Genomic DNA, 13445 nt, shown 5'->3' with positions numbered 1-13445 from the left:
AACTTACACATAAAGAATCAGAGTTTTAGAGAGGGTAAGGGATTAACTGAAGACAATCAACAGATTAATACCATTAAGTGATAACTTATATGTCTAGCACCATTCTTAGTGCTTTAAGTAACTACCTCAGCTTAATCCACAGAACTCCCCAATAAAATTTAATTGTTCAGAGTTACACAGGTAGCCAGTAGAAGAATCAGGATTCAAACGCTCTCAGGATGGCAGCCCAGCCCAGGCTCTCAAACACTGTCCTTGTATTATATTCTCTCGGGGTTACATGGTATAGGCTGAAATGTAAGTTCAAATCTCTGGACCCATTCCAGTCCATTTCTACTATTCTAGCTGTCTGTTACACTTTCTGTTATTTGTTTACATATGCTCTTAAGAGCATATCTATAAGAAGATTGCTTCTTGGGGACACCTAGGTGGCTCAACTGGTGAAGCATCTGACTCTTGATCTTGGCTCAGGTCATGATCTCATGGTTTGAGCCCCACCTCAGGCTCTGCACAGACAGCACCGATCCTGCTTGGGATTCTCTCTCCCTCTCTCTCTGCCCCTCCGTCGTCGCTCATTTGCGTATTCTCAATCTCTCTCTCAAAATAAATACGTAAGCTTTAAGAAGATTGCTTGTTTTATGATGCTGTCATAATACCAGAATCATGAAGTGTGTTTGTGAAGAATTTTAGACATAAAATTCTAAACAGGTAAGCAATCACCAGCTATACAGTCTAGTTACAAAATGTCCTTGTTCAGCTCAGCCTATGACTGATTCCTCCTCTCAGTTCTTTCTAGAAGAACTCCAAGGGCAGTAAGGCTCTACCCTTCCTAATATATAATTTTCTTATAACAAAATATCAATGTTTAAATAATTGTATTTATTGAGAATTTTAAAATGAACTTCTTTGTACAAATAATTGTGTCAGAAATAATTACAAAACATTTCAAGGGCATATCTAAATATATACATCTATTTTATGAAGAAATATGAGAGGAAAAAAGCAATGGCATCCATGCATGCATTCAATTCATGGATATTTATTAAGTGTCTAAATGTGCCCAGCATGATTCTAGGTGACAGTTTCACAGCAGTGAACAAGAAGTTCCCTATTTTATGGAGCTTGTATGCTAGTGGGACATGAAGTTTAAAATAATAATTTAGTCACAATTTTAAACAGGGTGTTAAATTGAATGTTGAGGAGTGGGGGTGTGGGTCACAAAAAGTTTCTCTGATGAGGTGACATTTGAGCTGAGTTAAAACATACCAAGGAGCCAGTTTAGGGGAACAACAAATGCAAAGATCCAGATATTTGGCTTGTTTGAGAAGCAAAAAGAAGACCAAAGCTGATGAAGAATGAGCTAGGGGATAAGCTTATGTCTGGTGAGAATGGCCTACTTCTCAAGATCCTTGTAGAATGTGGTAAGATATTTCAATTTTATTCTAAGTGAAATGGAAGCTATTGGGAGATTTTAACTAGGAAAGTGAAGAAATCACATTGATATTTTTAAAAGATTATTCTGGCTCTTCTATCTGGAGGTGACTATGCAGGGGCAAGAGCAGATGCCAGGTTGCCATAAAGAGTCCTCTAACTGGCCCCGATGAGAGCTGATACCTGCTTAGAATTGAACAACAGGAGGGGCAAAGGATGGGGTTGGTCAAATTCAGAAAATATTTTAAACATAGGAATTATAGGCTTTGATGATGGATCTAAAGTGAGGTTAGAAAAAAAGGGAATTAAAAAAGAGTGATATTTGGGGATTTGTATAACTGAATGGATGGTGATATTTTTTGTGGAGATTGGCATCATGGAGGAATAAAATACCTCCCAGATGAGCAAGTGGAGATCTCTCCTAGCCAGTTGAAAATGGGAGTAGGGAGCTCCATGGAAAAGTGAAAGCAAGAGTTACAGGTTTTGAAAACAAAAACCCACAAATGTTTAAAGCCGTGGACTTTCAAGTTGCTAAGAGTGACGACACATTTAAGTTTTGTGAATATTGGGGATAAAACTGATATCCTGAATTTGGACAAGTTTTGACCTGGGGATACCTGTTTTGCTTAAATTGACTTCTGAGACCTCACCACGATAGATAACAGCCAAGAATAATCTCTTGTCCTTGATAAAGTAACAGTAATATGGGAATAAATGCCAGAGCACTTGAAAAGCTTTGGGCTTTCTCATACTAGGTGTATGACCGTAGGCAAGTCACTTAATGCCTCTGAGAGTCAGTTTCTTCCATTGTAAAATGGCCATAGCACCACCTTTGCCAACTTCAAAAGGTCAAAGCCCAAGTTAGAAGCATTTTAGAAAAGACTGTTTTGGGGGCGCCTGGGTGGCGCAGTCGGTTAAGCGTCCGACTTCAGCCAGGTCACGATCTCGCGGTCCGTGAGTTCGAGCCCCGCGTCGGGCTCTGGGCTGATGGCTCAGAGCCTGGAGCCTGTTTCCAATTCTGTGTCTCCCTCTCTCTCTGCCCCTCCCCCATTCATGCTCTGTCTCTCTCTGTCCCAAAAATAAATAAACGTTGGAAAAAAAAAAACAAAAAAAAAAAAGAAAAGACTGTTTTGTACAGTGGGAACACGAGGGACGTCTCTTTAATACTGATTTCCACTCTACTAGGTCTCTTTTCTTCCCCATGGCACGGCTCCCAGGTGGCCTAGGATACTTTTGGATACCATCTGCTCGACAAGAAGGCTGCCTGATAAATTTCAGCCCCAAAGACAGCAGCATCAGGGGATCTTGCTCCCTCACAACCTCAGAGGCTTTCAACTTGATGCAAAGCAAAACCACCTAATGAACAAAGCCCTTAGGTAGTCCTGATTCCCCAATTACCCATAAGTAGCAACAGATGCTGCAAAGGTATACCTGTTCCAGTGACCAGCCGCTGTCAGTAATTAGACAATGGAGGGAAGTAAGCAATTAGGTAAATCACACAGAAAGAGTAATAAACTAGACGAGGTATGTTGCTCATGGAAAAAAGACACAAATAAAGAAGATAGAAAGTAAATTAAAAAAAAATCTCTAATTTAACAAATAATTTGCAAAACCTATGTGGTACAATATGATTTGGCCTATGAAGTTCACCTGGTTAAAGACCTCCTTTAACTGAAGCTCCCATGGAATATTGTTCAGAAAGAAATGTGACAAGAATAGATCTACTTTATCACAACACAATCTAGTTAAATGATATGGTTGCAGCAGATAGGAAGTGGGAAGAGAAGTTTGATTTCTCATTTATTAGTGATGTTACACATCTCAACTTCCTCAAGAGCACCAAACTAGAATCTACACCAGTGTCAGTAAGAACAGGCTACCTTCCAACTGCAGCACACATTAAATCTTGAGACTCTAGAAACCACTACTCACACAACAGCCTGTTAAGAAGCTCTGATTGGTTCATTTTCTCTCTTCTTTCAGTGAAATCTCTAATTATTTCAGCAGTACAAAAACATAATGCAGATCTTAGATTACCTTTTATTGTCTTCTCTCTCCCACTCCTGCACTTTTAATAATCAACCACAAAGAACATGGCCTTTGGAGTTATAATCTATACTCCTCCACTTCCTAGCCTTATGCCCTTGGGCAAGTTACTGAATCCATCTCTGAAACATGAATAGTGGGAAGCACCTAATAGGTCAGCTATAGAAGCAAAGATAAAAAAATGAAAAGTGTGCAGGGGCGCCTGGGTGGCTCAGTCGGTTAAGTAACCTACTTCAGCTCAGGTCATGATCTTGTGGTTCGAGAGTTCAAGCCCTGCATCGGGCTTTGTGCCAACAGCTCTGAGCCTGGAGCCTGCTTAAGATTCTGTGTCTCCTTGTCTCTCTGCTCCTCCCCTGCTCGTGCTTGTGTGTCTCTCTCTCAAAAATAAATAAACATCAAAAAAAATTTTTTTTTAAAAAGTGTACAGCCTAATACCTGGCACCTGGAAGGAGTTCCGTAAGTGATAGCAATTATTATGCACAAAAAGACAGTGTTAAGACCTGCTGCTCAAGGAAGAACTTGTTGACTATAAGAAAGTGACTCACCCAAGGATATTTCCAAAATAATACAGCTTAACCACTCAGTAAATGTATGTCAGATACTAGTTTAAGTGCTTTATGTACATTAATTTATTTAATCCTAACAAGCAATTTATAAGGTAGATACTGATGCCCTTCCATTTTACAGATAAGAAAACAGAGATTCAGAAACACCATGTAATTTTTCTAAGGTCAAGTGGCTAGACGGTAACAAAGATAGGACTCAAATGATTGCAATTGGCTTCTCACTCCCATCTCTTAACTGGTGAGATATTGCCTCCCCACTCAAACTGTAGACTGAAATCTGAGACTGAAATGCAAATCCACTTCTATTAGTTGTCTGTTATTTTTGTTTCTTTGTTTCTGAAAAGGTCTCCTCAAGAGTATTGCTAGTTACCTGATGCTGTCAAAATTGCAATAGCTTGAAGGAAGATGCTCAGGTATGCAAACTCTGCATAGGTAGGCAGTTGTCAGGAGCACAACATGGCTATAGAGTCCACTGTATCCAGCTCAGCATGGTTAAGGCTTCTTTGAGTTTCATCTAACATAGCCCTAAAGCCAGTAAAGCTCAATTGTTGCTGATACCCAAATGCAATTTGCTAGCATTAGACAATGTTTAAAACCTTGTGTTCATCTGGAATTTTAAAATAAGCTCCAAATATATGTGCAATGATTGTAAAATACTGCAAGAGAATTTCTAGAGCCTTAATTTATTTTTGATGTGGGATTATAAGTAATAAAGAGGGATATGTAAATGAGCATTAAGCACATCACCTTGGAAAATGAGCTCTAGGATTTTGTTTCATGAAATTTGCTACTCCTTTTGCTTGAATTGTCTCTTGTGTTCCTTCTAAACCAACTGAAATCCCTCTCATCTTTTCAGGTCTGGTCCAAATGCCACTTCCTTTGAGATGTTGTTTCTGATGCCATAATTATATTTAATTACTGTTTGCTTAGTATTTCCATAGTTGTTGGTGTGTGCCTTTATTTTGCCCTTATCATAGTCTGCCTGGCATTATAGTTGTTTGTCTTCACCACCTCCTAGAAATTTTTGGGAAGCAGGAATCAATAAAAAGGGGATATACCCTGATGATTAAAAGCAGGGGCTTCAGAATCAGACAAAACTCAATTTGGATCCTGACACTGTCACTCAATTTCCATAAGATCTTTGGGAAGTTGACCATTGGGCATTTTTGATGTTTTATCTCTTAAGTGAACATAATGGGAGAGCATGCTCTGCACTCAGACTCCTGGGTTCAAATCTTGGGCCCATACTTTACCTGTTCATGTCTAAGTTTCTTTTCCTGTAAAACAATATGACTAACTAATAAGGGAGCAATTATTCCACAATTAAGTTGTGAAAATGGGGGTGCCTGGGTGGCTCAGTCAGTTGAGTATCCAACTCATGATTTTGGCTCAAGTCATAATCTTATGGTTCATGAGATCGAACCACACATCCATTGGCTCTGAGCTGACAGCTCAGAGCCTACTTGGGATTCTCTCTCTCCCTCTTTCTCTGCACCTACACTGCTTACTCTCACTCTGTCTCTCAAAATAAACAAATAAACATTTTAAATAAATAAATGAATTGTGAAACAGAAAGTAATTAATTTATGTAAATGACTTATGACGAAGAATGGTAAACAGATAAGCACTCAATAAATGTTTGTTGTTTTTAGTGTTACCTTGTAGAGTTGTGGTGAGGAAAACATGGCATTCTGTTTGTAAAGAGGTAAGTACCATTTCATAGTATCTTAAATATCATGGATTCTCAAAGAATGGTATCTACCACTGTGCTATTACTGTGATCCCAGCACTTTGCACAATGCCTTGTCTTTAGAAGTTACCCCCCCCCCAAATTATTGTTGAGTGGAAAGCAATGTTTTTTAAGGGAAATATCACATTGTAAGAATCAAGATAGTGGTGATCTGTGTTTAATGAAGCAACAAAAAAGGATGAGCAGAGGCCTTATCTAATTCTTAGCAGGTGCTTCTTTTTTTTTGCTTCAAGATGATCTTACAGCGTATAGGAAGTAATATTTTTATCAATAGATTAAATACAAAAAATATACCTCTGTGCTTGGTATTCCCTTTAGCTGGAACAGCATACCATGTAGAGGGTAAAAAGACACTAAAGAAGATAGACTAAAACCTTCCATTTTTCCACTGGAGCTTTAAAGAAAAAAAGTCAGAGCTTTATAATCATTTATAGAACAAAGACCAGCAGGAATGTAGAAGTGTAAACACAGAAAGGAGCTAGCAAGTTTAGCCTCCTAAGGGTTTTTTTTTTTTCTTTTAGAGAAATATACGAAACAATTCCTGATTTATAGCAATTCATAAAGTATGAATGAACCTGACGTGCAGGTTAATGAAGGCCCTAGCAAGCTATAAAAGCTGTGTCTATAAAGAAATGAGACTGTTTTTTATGCAGCTTGTCAGTCTGAGCACATTTTAATACACATTTCAAATTCTGAACACAGAAAACTGATCACATAATTTACACAACTTTGTGTTTTTTGCTTGCTGTTTGTTTTTTGTTTTGTTTTGTTTTTTTTTGTTTTTGCTAACCAGGCTATTAGAAATATAGTGGCTCTGAGTGTTGTATATAAGTGACAAATCACTGAATTCTATTACTGAAATCAATCATGCACTGTATGTTAACTAAATAAAATTTAAATACAATTTAAAAAAAGATAAAATACAACCATAAAAAAAGATATATAGTTACTTTATATATAAAATCCAAAATCTGTACACATAACCTAATATATGATCCAATAGAAGAACAAAGTATTTAGATTCATCACCTTCCTGGACAAAGCCTTAGCAACAAAATAGGATAACCTCTTTTTGAAAGCCACTCTGATATTTGAAGTAACCTACCTAAGGACATCTTGTCACTTTGCCATAATATAATGTTGTCATAAAATTGAATTTTAATTACTGAATTCTAGAATGGTACACCTCACTTACCTAGTATAGTGGGTTGCATATCCACAAGACTGTTTTTATTTTAATATATTTTAATAAATTATTTTAATTTATTTTAAATTTATATTTTTTAATAAAAAATTTTATTTTCCTGTTACCATAGAAAAAATAGTCTCTACAAGTGGTAAACTTCAATTTCTCTATTTAGTCACATTATGTATGGCAGAACTGGCATGGCTTCCAGAGTGAATGTGAAGTTAAAACACTTGGAATCATTGAGTTTTCTATACATACAACTATTCCAAAGGACCAAGAAATAGAGGAATGGAGAACCCAGTTTGAGAACACATTTTCCACTTTCTCTTCCAGGAAGACAAGATGGCTGGCCTTTCTATATGTAGCTTGGTATCTAATGATAAATGAGTATTTATTATGTGCTTTGGTATGTGTGTGTTTTCTGGAGTTGAAGTCTTTATCTTATTCCAAGCACCAAGCGTATGCTTATGATGCTCTCCTGGTCTAGAATGTGATTCCTCCTTTCCTCTTCCTATTTTTAATCCTACAGTCTTCCTTCAAAAATTGACTTTATTTAGTTTTCCTTGCAAAGTCTTTTTTGACTACTCCTCTCTGCACTCATTTGATTCTTTACACAATCTTTTATATTCTTAGAGATCCTAAAAAATCACTGAGCTTTAATTTTTTTGATGTTTATCTTATTTTTTAGAGAGAGAGAGAGAGAGAGAAAGAGTGTGAGTGGGGAAGAGGTAGAGAGGAATAGAGAGACACAGATATGAAGCAGGCTCCAGGCTCTGAACTGTCAGTGCAGAGCCTGACGTGGAGCTTGAACTCATGGACCACAAGATCATGACCTGAGCAGAAGTCGGATGCTTAACCAACTGAGCCACCCAGGTGCCCCCAAAATTGCTAAGGTTTTAAAGGTCTTTTAATGATTTCAGGAGTCTTAGTTTGACCTCTCTAATTATACTATGAGCTAATTGAAAGCAAAGAACAGATTTTTACCACTTCAGATATGCCCCTTTTCTTGTTTAGCTTATTCAGGTTATTCATTTTAAAAAATGACACCACCTGATTGTGACATTTATATGAGCACATTGCAGAGACTTGGAAAGCTGTAAGAAAGCATAACAAAGGAAGTAAAATCCTACTAATATGTCATAACCATGATTAAAGATACTCATACTTATTCTTCCAATCTTATTCTTTCATACATACAAAGAGAGTTAAATAAGTAAGGGTCATGTTGTATATGTAGTTTGTTATTCTGTTTTGGCAACATTTATATTCCCTTGTTTGATGAAATATCCTTTTAACAGATGATTTTTATGACTGTATAGTATTCCATCTTAAGACTATATGTTTTACTATAAAAATTAAACAACACATACTGATCGACTCTGCATTGAGAATAAAATACAATGGTCTGCACTTTCCTTCATCCATCCTGAATTTGAGGTATTAGGATAAAAGTCAAGAAATGAGATGATATAATGGACATAAAAAGAGTTAACTGTCTGAAAATGTATTATGATATATGACTACATTGCAGAGATAACAGATGTATTTCTACATTGCCTATTACTGATTTTTATTTATGCTAATTTTCATTATATTACCATAGAAGTTATAGCAGTTGCTATAAGACTTCTCAATTTTAGAGAAAACTAAAAAATAAAGTAAGGCTATGTTAAATAATTTGATCCTTGGATTCGTCTTATTTTGTACACTAATAAAACCTACATGGGACGAGTTGATACATTTTCTTTCAAGAGGGAAAAGTCTCTGGAAAAAAAATTACCCCATAATTTTATATATAGACTCTTAAAAGATATGGGGCGCCTGGGTGGCGCAGTCGGTTAAGCGTCCGACTTCAGCCAAGTCACGATCTCGCGGTCCGTGAGTTCGAGCTCCGCGTCAGGCTCTGGGCTGATGGCTCGGAGCCTGGAGCCTGTTTCCGATTCTGTGTCTCCCTCTCTCTCTGCCCCTCCCCTGTTCATGCTCTGTCTCTCTCTGTCCCAAAAATAAATAAAAACGGTGAAAAAAAAATTAAAAAAAAAAAAAAAGATAAAACAGCTTCAGAAAAGGCAAAGGATTAACAATCTGTTAGCTTTGAATCCTATCTCTCCCTGTCTCTTGCTCACTAGAGGCTCAACCCAATCATGAGGGCTGATTCTATTACCCAGGGGTTATGGAGTAAGAGACACTAGAAGAGGCTATGGGACCAGGATGAGTATTTCTTCTGTCTCACAATTGTCATACTCTGACCCTAGCATTCTGGTCATCTAACAGGTGGTCGTCAGTATTCTGCCATTGCTGCTGAGGCTTTGTTTACTTCAAGACACATCAGCTCATAACTTGGTTTCATTCCTGATCAAACCAGCAACCCAATTCACTACCCTTGAAACCCAGTATTCTCATTCTTATGACCCTTTACCTGCTGCATAAATATTTACTATAGCCAGGGTCTCCTGCTCAGAAAGTTACCTGGATCTTCTATTCAGTATAGACACTTTCCAAACAAGTACCCACATCCCAAATCCCTTTGGATACACAGAATCCTTCTTTGACTTTTATATCTAAAATAGTCCCTCCATTCCGCAAGTCAATTACCTCTCCCCCAGACATATTCTATATAGTTGTTCTATTTCCTGTATACATAGAACTTAACACTACCTGAAATTATTTACTTACAAGTTTGCTATGCTCCCAATACAAAATGGATGAGAGAATGATTTGTATTGTTAGAACTTTCACTCCAGCATCCGTGTCTTTACATTCCTATCATAATTGACACCGAGGTTGTTGCCATGTCTAAAATGTGTCTTTCGATGTGCCCTATATCTGGTCATTGGCCTCCATTAGGTATCAGGCACCAAGGTATAAATTATTTTAAGAATATAACTTCACAGTGTCAAATAAAGAAGGAGTACATGCATACACACACACGTGTCATCTCATGGCATTAATATATATTAATGTATATCAAAATATGTAGTATAAGTTAGTGCCTATTGTTTTGGATTTATGATATGTAGTATCCACATAAAAATATGAAAACATACTCATAAGTATTCTATTGACTTTGGATCTAGTAAATGAAAATATATAAACATTACGAGCATAATTAAGAGCATAAACTTAATAGTTAATAGAAAGTTCCTTTATGTCTCAGGCAAGATTAGTCTTCTCTCTATATTTTCCACAATGGTTTCAAAAGAAATGCACCCAGATTTTAAGAAATGATCTCTCTCATGGGGCGCCTGGGTGGCTCAGTCGGTTAAGCGGCTGACTTTGGCTCAGGTCATGATCTCGCGGTCCGTGAGTTCGAGCCCCACGTCGGGCTCTGTGCTGACAGCTCAGAGCCTGGAGCCTGTTTCAGATTCTGTGTCTCTCTCTCTCTGACCCTCCCCCATTCATGCTTTGTCTCTGTCTCAAAAATAAATAAACGTTAAAAAAATTAAAAAGAAAGAAATGATCTCTCTTCTTAAATGCTAACCTAAGCACAAAAATAAAAATAAAAATTTGTTTGAAAATTGAAAAAAATTATTAAACTTTAAGAAAATCTTTATTCTCTTCAGTTTTTCATTATTTCTCTTTGTGGAAATAAAAAGGAATCAACACACTTAAAAGAAATAATGATAAAAACACGGATGCAGACTTTCAGTTGTAAGGGATGAGTTATATAATTTAGATTCAATAAACCACTAGAAGTATAGTTGGTAATGGTCTTGAGAAACTCATTTTTCAGTAAATGCTGATCTTGTGCTATCAAGACATTTTTAACCAATTAGTTTGCTCAATTGACTAAGAATCTCCTACCTCATTTACTTGAATAAAGATGTAGAGAACTTCAGCAAGATATAATGATTTCATAATGGCATACAGACAAGGCAGAAACAATCCTTAATGGAAAATAACTTATACAAAGCATTATGACACCTAGCAAAATTAGTATAGCTATTTCCCCAATTTAAAGGCAAGGCTATTGGAATTTTCAATTTATTTGAATACTTTAGTAAAGAATCAGGAATCAAATATCAAAAATTTCATTGAAAAATTAGGTGGAAAAAAAGCCTCCTGCTTTATTTCTTTTTTTTTTTTTAAAGAATGTTTTTTGTATTAAAATGCATTGCTTTTTTATTAAATAAATATGCATTCTTAAATAATGTTAAAAATATTTAGGAAATGATTATTATTTCATTGTTAATTATGAAGTTAACTAGTTAGCAGGTGAAGTGTTAAAGAATTTGTGGGATTTACAAAAACTAAAAAAAAAAAAAAAAAAAAGCCAAAATATATAGTAAAGCCTATACGGATTTAATTATAATGTCCTTGAAAGAGTAGTTTTTAAAAGTGTTTTTTTCTTTTTTCTTTTCTTTTTTTAATAGTACAATTGAGGGCTTTGTGTGCTCAAAAGCATAACAAATAGTTTGGGGAATATATCTTCCAGGATCAACAACACAATTTCCTGAAGACTCTCAATAACCTTATTTACTTGTAAGGCATTTTTTTTGCCACATGATAAAATCAAATGATCTGTTGTTAAGAATTCTAGTGTGTCTTTTAAGTAAATATGAAAAAATAAAATTGAAGTTTTTTTTAGTGGGAGGAATATTATTATGAATAAATTCTCACAGCTGCTCATCTCTTAGATCTATGATCCAAAGACAGAAAAATAGGTGACAACAGCATTGCTACTGAATTTGGGCTTTCAAAACAAAAAAAATATACCGAGGTCTTTGAACAAGACAGATAACTTTATTTGAAATAGAAGAGACATATTTGGCCCAGGCACCCTGTCTCTTGAAACTTGGTCTCCATGTTTGACTAACAGCCTCTCCTACAATTGTCTCTGCCTCCTTCAGATTTCACAAGATGAAAATAAGAAGGATTTATCTGTATCTTTAAATACACTAAATTAGGGGTGCCTGGGCAGCTCAGTCGGTGAAGCTTCCAACTTCAGCTCCAACTTGCTGTTTGTGGGTTCAAACCCCATATTGGGCCCTGAGCTGAAACTGCAGAGCCTGCTTGGAATTGTCTCTCTCACCTTTTCTCTCTCTGCCCCTCCCCCACTTCTGTGCACACACTCTCTCCCCCAAAAATAAATAAACAAATAAAAGTAATGGCCTCAACATTACTTCTAAAAATAATAATAAAGAAATAAATACACTAAATTATTTTCTAACACATCTTAACTCTTTGAAATCCTACTAAAAAAAGTTAAAAAAATGAATTTCTTGTCTCAAAAATGAAAGATGAATAGATAAAGGCTCAAGTAGCAAGAGTTACAGTGAGTCAAGAGCTACCTAGGCTTATTTTGCTACTCAGCTCCTTTTCCGATACAAGTTCTTTCTATATCTGACACTATCTGAGAACTCTCTAGAAAAAAGAAAAAAAAAAGTATAACTTTTTGGGTGTTACCACAGAAGTTTCTTGAGTTTTCACATTTCTGTTTCTCAATACCTGGGAAAATAAAAAACTAGAATCCTTAACTTAAAGCATCTTTTAGCTACATTTGTAACAAAAATGAAATATTTAAGAAATGAATTATACCAAAATCCAGAACACTGACAATACTAAATGCTTGTGAGGATGAGGAGTAACAGAAACACTTAGGGATTGTTGGCAGGAATGCACAATAATATAGCCACTTTGCAAGACAGTTTGGCAATTTCTTATAAAACTAAACATACTCTTGCCAAATAACAATATGTTCCCTCATATTTACCCAAAGGCATTGAAAACTTACGTCCTCATAAAAACTTGCATACAGCTTTATCCATAATTGTCAAAACTTGGAAGTGACCTAGAAATCCCTTAGTAAGTGAGTGGACATATGAACTGTGGTATATCCAAACATTGGAATAATATTTAGTGCTAAAAAATAAGCTATCAAGCCATTAAAAGGCCTAGAGGGAACTTAAATGAATATTACTAAGTGAAAGAAGCTAGTATGAAAGGGTTACATACTGCATGATTCCAACTATATGACATTCTGGAAAAGATAAAACTAGGGAGACAGTACAAAAATATCAGTAGTTGCCGCAGGTTAGGTGAGAGAGGGATGAATAGACTGAGCACACAGGATTTTTAGGGTAATGAAGATATTCTGTTTGATACTTTAATGATCGACATATGTCATTATATATTATTCAAACGCATAGAATATAACAAAACCAAGAATGAGCCCGAATGTAAACTATGGACTTAGAGTGGTAATGATTTATCAGTGTAAGTTCAACAATTGTAATAAATGTAAAATCTCTGTACTTTCTGTTCAATTTTGCTGTGAACCTAAAAATGCTCTAAAAATAAGCTCTATTAAAGAGAAAAACAAACAAAATTAAATATATATTTTTATATATATTATAAATATATATTTATATATTATATATATTTTATATATATTATAAATATATACATTATTATTATATATTTATTTATATATTATATATGTATTTATTATATATATTTAATATATATT

General features: G+C 35.6%; 1 protein-coding gene across 6 annotated transcripts in view; it reads right to left on the bottom strand.

Annotated features, from left to right (window-relative positions):
- The window catches only part of INPP4B (inositol polyphosphate-4-phosphatase type II B), a 778175-nt gene that overhangs the window by 353620 nt on the left and 411110 nt on the right, over positions 1-13445 (bottom strand). The window lies entirely within an intron of this gene.

The sequence above is a fragment of the Puma concolor genome, chromosome B1 (assembly GCF_028749965.1).
Source record: "Puma concolor isolate L17-30 chromosome B1, mPumCon1.1.hap2, whole genome shotgun sequence".
Classification (NCBI taxonomy): Eukaryota; Metazoa; Chordata; class Mammalia; order Carnivora; family Felidae; genus Puma; species Puma concolor.
This window is presented reverse-complemented; position numbering and strand designations above follow the sequence as displayed.